Source organism: Cervus canadensis, chromosome 5 (assembly GCF_019320065.1).
Source record: "Cervus canadensis isolate Bull #8, Minnesota chromosome 5, ASM1932006v1, whole genome shotgun sequence".
NCBI classification, from domain to species: domain Eukaryota; kingdom Metazoa; phylum Chordata; class Mammalia; order Artiodactyla; family Cervidae; genus Cervus; species Cervus canadensis.
This window is the reverse complement of record NC_057390.1, coordinates 18215586-18222693: the sequence shown is the minus strand read 5'-3', so window position 1 is coordinate 18222693 and position 7108 is coordinate 18215586. Positions and strand designations below refer to the sequence as shown.

The 7108-nt window shown below is 44.4% G+C and overlaps 1 long non-coding RNA gene across 1 annotated transcript in view; it reads left to right on the top strand.

Moving 5' to 3' along the window:
• The first annotated feature begins 3949 nt into the window (after positions 1–3949).
• The window catches only part of LOC122441273, a 66410-nt gene continuing 63251 nt past the window's right edge, over positions 3950–7108 (top strand). The window contains exon 1 of the long non-coding RNA XR_006269311.1: positions 3950–4037. This is a non-coding gene — a long non-coding RNA (uncharacterized LOC122441273). The remainder of the gene's footprint in view (positions 4038–7108) is intronic.

Here is a 7108-nt window from a genome sequence, read left to right as displayed (position 1 = left end):
AGGAGAAGACAACCACAGAAGCCTCTCCTCTTTGGATCCTGGTTGAGATTTGCCTTTTTTTTTCTGCTGTGGTTTATGGGGAGGTGGAACCAGAGAGAGAGTTTGTCAGTCACATTTCAATGGTTCATTATCACTGCCATTTGGTACAAACAGCTCATTTTTGGTGAGAAATAATAATCAATGCAAAAATGAGGATGTAGGCAGAGGTGGGGCATGCAGATACTCCATGATTTTATTGATATTTTCTCCAGGTTGTGACAGTGATGATAATCTCTAAAAAGGAGTGAAAAAAAACCTTACTGCTCTCACTATAACTATAGTCAGTCTGACAACCAAGCATTCACTAATTAAATGTAATGTTAAATATATAAAACATATTGAGTTGGGATAAATAATGATCAACTGAAGCTTATAATCTGTAGAGAATATAAGATATCTATACAAATAAATATCCTGTGGTGGGAAATGATAGAAGTCATTAGGGAAGGACAAAGATAACATCATGACATTTGAGAGGAGAAACAGGTTATTTTCACTGGAGGAATCAGGGGAGTCTGAAGAAGGTGATAATAACTATTAATGTTGTTATTTTAGTTGCTAAGTCATGTCTGACTCTTTGCAACCCCATGGACTAGAGCCCAACAGGCCCTTCTGCCCATGGGATTCCCAGGCAAGAATACTGAAGTGGGTTGCCATTTCCTTCTCCAGGGGATCTTCCCAACCCAGGGACGGAACCTGCATCTCCTGCACTGGCAGGCGGATTCTTTACCACTGAGCCACCAGGGAAGCCCGATAACTACTAATAGCAAACCTCTTTTAATCGCCAACCAGGTACCAGGCCTTAAGCATATATTAACTTATTTAATGCTCATAACAGCTTTATGAGGTAGATGCAAACTGCCCCCATAGTCCAACCCCGTATTTTCCAGGAAAAGAAACCAAGTCATAGAGATTAAATGACCTGCTAGCAAGTGGCCTGAAGTTTGACTTTAGAGGCTAATCATTTAACCACAGCTCTATTTACCAGCCTGGGCCAGGAAGGATGGATGGGAGTGGTTCCTTACATGGAGCTAGAAGAACAAGCAGAGAGACAGCCTCAGGAAAGGACAAGGAGGGCACAGGGTGGCTGGCACATGAAGAGAAGTAATCACAAACAGTAAAAGGGAAGGCTATGTTATGTTAGGCAAGAGTCAGGCTGTGGAGAACACTGAGAAGATATTTAAAGGGATGGTACTTTACTTTTTATGATTAACAGTTTTTGAAATGCCTCAGCGTATGACATAGGTGGGCTGCAGGGAAGCTAATCTGATAGCCATGTACAAGATGGATATAAAGGTTGTTGAGAGGCAGGGAGAGCAGTTAGGAGGTTAAAATCCGTAACAGGGAACATAGCTTAGAGTGATGGGGTGATTAAAGTGAGGATGACAATGAGGAATTGCAAAATCGAAAGTGAGGAATTAAGAATGGCAGTCATGGAAGTGTAAAATTGCAGGATAGAATTTTACTTCTTGAGGAGTCAAAAGAGATGCTTGAGATTTGAGTGTGGGTTATTGCAAGGGCAGAGGTGTTATCCACACAGCTCTGGACCTTCAGGGAAGTGAAGTTTGAGTAGAAAATGAAGTTAATTTTGTACATATAGTCATGCAGATAGAATTTTCTGTTGGATAATTCTTGGACAGAAAGGTTGATAAAAAGTTTCATCTGAAAAAACACAAGTTTCATCTCTACTTGGTTGTTCTTTATGTTTTCGAACTCTTTGCAGACTTCTAACTTCTCTCTCTGTGTATCCATTCTGCTTCCAAGTTCTTTCATCATCTTTAAGATCATTACTCTTAACTCTTTCACGGTAGATTGCCTAACTCCACTTCACTTAGTTCTTCTTCTGGGGTTTTATCTTGTTCCTTCATCTAGAACATGTTCTGCTGCCTCAATTTATCCAAGTTGCTATGTGAATTTTTATGTATGTGACAGATTAGTTATGTTTCTTGACGCCGGAGAAGTGGCCTTCTGTAGTTCATGTCCTATGCATCACAGCAGCGCACTCATCTTTTGTCACTCAAGCTATAATATTCTAGGGGTTTCCCCTAAGAAGGCTGCGTGGTCCTTCTGTTGTGACTGGCTGACTGAGTGGGCGATCTCATAGGCTTGGTTGGCTAGTTTGGTTGGCTGCCAGGCCCTGTCTTGTGTAAATGGGCTAGTTGCTGGTTGGTGGTGCCTAGGTGGCTGTCTGCAGAACTCAAAGGACTGCGGGGTAATACTTGCTCACTGGTGGGTGGAGTCGGGGTTCAGAAGACTCTGGGGCTATTACCTCTGCACTGCTGACTGCAGCCAGGTCATGGGGCTAGTGCTGGACTACCGGTAGACAGGGCTGGGTCCTGGAATCCACAGTGCCCATGCATCCGAGAGCTGGTGTCAGATTGCTGGTGTGTATGTGTGAGTTTCCAACACAGTTGGGTATGGGGTTTGGGGTAATCCAAAGCTTGTGTTGGCCTGCTGGTGGGCAGGGTCTGGCCTGCTGTGGAACTGTGGTCTTCTTGGGTCTGTTGTCTGCCCTCTGGTGGCTAGAGCTGGGTCCTGGGCCTCTGGTGAGGTAGGCAGGGCTGTGCACAGTGGTTCATCTAGGGGCAACCCTAGGATCCGGAGGCTGTGGGCTCAGGAAGTCTTTAGGCCTCCTGAGTGGGACTGAGAGTTCCAGAAAAACATCTACTTCTGTTTTATTGACTACGTTGAAGGCTTTGACTGTGTGGCCCACAACAAACTGTGGAAAATTCTTAAAGCGATGGGAATACCAGACAACCTTACCTGCCTCCTGAGAACTCTGTAGGCAGGTCAAGAGGCAACAGTTAGAACAGGACATGGAACAATGGACTGATTCCAAATTGGGAAAGGAGTACGTCAAGGCTGTATATTGTCACCCTAATTATTTAACTGATAGGCAGAGAACATCATGCAAAATGCTGGGCTGGAAGAAGCACAAGGTGGAGTCAAGATTTCCAGGAGAAATATCAATAACCTCAGATATGCAGATGACATGACCCTTATGGAAGAAATTGAAGAGGAGCTAAGAGCCAGCCTCTTGATGAAAGTGAAAAAGGAGAATGAAAAAGCGGGCTTAAAACTCAACATTCAAAAAATGAAGATCATGGCATCTGGTCCCATAACTTCATGGCAAATAGATGGGAACCAATGGAAACAGTGACAAACTTTATTTTCTTGGGCTCCCATATCATTTCAGATGGTGACTGCAGCCATGAAACTAAAAGATGCTTGCTCCTTGGAAGAAAAGCTATGACCAACCTAGACAGCATATTAAAAAGCAGAGATGTTACTTTGCCAACAAAGGTCCATCTAGTCAAAGCTATGGTTTTTCCAGTAGTCATGTATGGATGTGAGAGTTGGAGTATAAAGAAAGCTGAGCACGGAAGAATCGATGCTTTTGGACTGTGGTGTTGAAGAAGACTCTTGAGAGTCCCTTGGACCGCAAGGAAATCAAACCAGTCAATCTTAAAGGAAATCAGTCCTGAATATTCACTGGAGGACTGATGCTGAAAGCTGAAGCTCCAATACTTGGGCCACCTGATTCAAAGAACTGACTCATTAGAAAAGACCCTGATGCTGGGAAAGATGGAAGGCAGGAGGAGAAGGGGCTGACAGAGGATGAGATGGTTGGATGGCATCACCAACTGAATGGACATGAGTTTGAGCAAGCTCCGGGAGGTGGTGATGGACAGGGAAGCCTGGCGTGATGAAGTCCATGAAGCCCCAAAGAGTCGGACACAACTGAGTAACTGAACTGAACTGAGTGGGCCTGCGGCCCTGCTCCTTAGCTCTTTGGCCTGCGGCCCCAGCCCCAGCTGCTGCAGTTTTGGGCGGGGCGGGTCTGGGCGTAAAGAGTGAGCAGGAGGAGCCCCCACGCAGCGCCCGCGGGTACCGGCTTCGTGCGGCTTCCTGAGATAGCATGAGCTCCTGAATACTGTGGCCCCACAGGAGCTGCAGCCCCCTCCCCGCCACTCCAGGGGACTCTCCAAGGCCGGCAGGTAGGTCTGGCCCAGGATCTTATCAAAGGACGACTTTTCCGTGTGTCTCAGTGCGCTTGAAGACTGGGTGTGCCTTTAAGAGTAAAGTCTATTTCCCGCAGTCTGTTGGGGACTCCGGAAATTAAGCCCCACGGCCTGCAAAGCCAAACACTGCGGGGCTGGTTTCCCGGGTGCTGGACGCTCACCTGGGGAGCCTATGTGGGGCTCAGAACGCTGGTCCGGTGGGAGAAGCCCTGCACATAGTTATTCTCCAGGCAGTGGGTTGCCCATCCGGGGGGGTTTGGATTCCACTGTACCACGAGTCTGCCCCACCCACCCGTCTTTCTGTCTCCAGTAGATCGTTGGTAGAAGATCTTTTCTGCTGGGTTTCGGTCTTTTTCACAGGTGATTGTTCTGCAGAGAGTTGTGGTTCTGGTGTGCTCCTGAGAGGAGATGAACTCAGGGTCCTTTCTCCTCCGCCATCTTGTGTTGCTATCCTGACTGACTTTTTATCTGGCTGCGTTGGGTCTTAGTTGCAGCATGCTGGGTTTTGGCGTCACCTGGGATCTTTCATTGCAGCTCGTGGGCTCACTAGTTGTGGCGCGTGGGCTTTGGAGCTAGTGGAGGCGAGCTGTGGCAGGCGAGCTTAGCTGCTCCGTGGCGTGTGGGATCTTAGTTCCCGGACCAGGGGTCAAACCTGTGACTCCTGCATTGCAGGGCGGATTCTTAACCACTGGACTGCCAGGGAAGTGCCTGCAGGTGGTCTCTTTGATGGAGCAAATTAACACAACCATGGGTATGTGGCATCTGATTACTGACCCGTCAAATGTGTTTTCCTATTAATCAGGAAGAATTACTAGAAGCAGTTCCCATGTATAATAACATTATACCATCAGGATATTGCCCTGGGGCTATGAATTCTCCTCTCTGTCATAATATGGTCCAAAAGGACCCAGAACATTTACCTATTCTGTGAGACATCACAGTGCTCTTTTATTTATTTATTAAATTAAAAAATAATTCATTTATTTTAATTGGAGGCTAATTACAATATTGTAATGGTTTTTGCCATACACTGACATGAATCAGTCATGGGTATACATGTGTCCCCCATCCTGAAGCCCCTCCCACTTCCCTCCCCATCCCATCCCTCAGGGTCATCCCAGTGCACCAGCCCTGAGTGTCCTGACTCATGCATTGAACTTGGACTGGTCAGCTGTTTCACTGGACTGGTCATCATGTATATGGTAATATACATGTTTCAATGCTATTCTCTCAAATCATCCCACCCTCACCTCCCACAGAGTCCAAAAGTTTGTTCTTTATATCTGTGCCTCTTTTGCTGTCTTGCATATAGGGTCATTGTTACCATCTTTCTAAATCCCATATATATGTGTTAATATCACAGTGCTCTTTTAAATTGATTACATCAATATTTTTTTCCATATCAACATCAATATTTTATGTCAACGTCATTTTATTTTGATAAATCCCATGTGAGGAGCTCCAAGTGGCAAGTACTCTGAAAGCTTTCCTAAGAGGTGTGAGGTCCTGGATTTAGGAGATAAACCCTTATAGATTCTTGGTAAACCTCCTTAAGGTTTGAGGGGCAGCACACTTTGCACTTGGAAATAGTGCTCCAATCATTTGCTGAGTAATGTTGTGTTTAAAATACTGTTAATTTTGAGAGAGACTCAGAAAGTACTCTGTAGCATATCTAGACTTATACAAGCAGTCTTGTGGCTTGGACCTGATGATATTGGTAAATCCCATAGGACTAGAGATTATCAGTGGGAGAGAAGAATGTTGCCATGAAGGTGAGGGTGGGATGTTTCAAAAGAACAGCATGTATACTATCTATGGTGAAACAGATTGCCAGCCCAGGTGGGATGCATGAGACAAGTGCTCGGGCCTGGTACACTGGGAAGACCCAGAGGAATCGGGTGGAGAGAGAGGTGGGAGGGGGGATCGGGATGGGGAATAAGTGTAAATCTATGGCTGATTCATATCAATGTATGACAAAACCCACTGAAATGTTGTGAAGTAATTAGCCTCCAACTAAAAAAAAAAAAAAAAAGTATTCCAGACATAAAAAAAATAAAATAAAAAAAAAATAAATAAAATAAAATTGTTAAGCATAAAAAAAAAAAAAAGAATGTTGCCATGGAGGGTGTGCTAAGTCACAATAGGAGAGCCTGGGAATAAATTCCTGGAGTAAGTATATGCCATCGACAGCAAAGAGCTAGATAGTATTTGAACATCAGATCCTGCCATGATACTACCCCAACAGACTTAATGTGATGGTTGCTCACTGCCCATCATAAACTAGATGCTGTCATATCCACCTAATTGGATCCATCGGTAATCTAACTTGGTGGGTCTTGAAGTAGTATATCTGGGAGTGGGCTTGAGCAGGTATAGAGGACACAGGTAAACTATAGGAGCAGATGCTCCAGTTCCCGTATCACCCATGGTAGTTGTGCCAGTACCCTGAGTTTTGCTCACACCTATGTCTTATGGGGTGGGCTGGGGTTTCTTATAACTATATAGCAGAGGAAGAAAGAAAATCCAAGCATTGTTCATGTATGGGTTGGTCTGGCCTATCTGTGAATGTCACTTGTGACTGCTGTGAATGTCTACGTCTGCTGTCGGTATGCTACAACCCCATTCGAAGGTAGCCCTGAAAGACGATGGAGAGGACACAACTTTGGATATTGTGCTTGGTAGTCCACTAAATAAAGTGGACTTTATGATGACTTAATGATAATATTGGATTTATGTTTTTAAAGCTTGTCAGTTAGATTTAAAATATACCGGACACATCTGTCTCAGTCCTTTTTGCCCTTGGTGGGTTAGGCCTGAGAATAAAAATTTGTATGTGTTTGGAGGAAGAAATAATTTATAATTTTTAACTTGTGTGGTGTCTTATGTTCATTTGTTATTTGTCTTCCTATAATGTTGTGGGGGGCATATACCACTGAGATTTAGATTAAACAAGTCAAATATACAGTACTTTGTGGAGTTTTATGTTTGGTGAATATTGGTCTGAATCAAATTCATATAAAGTATTTTGCAAAAACAGTAAAATAAAT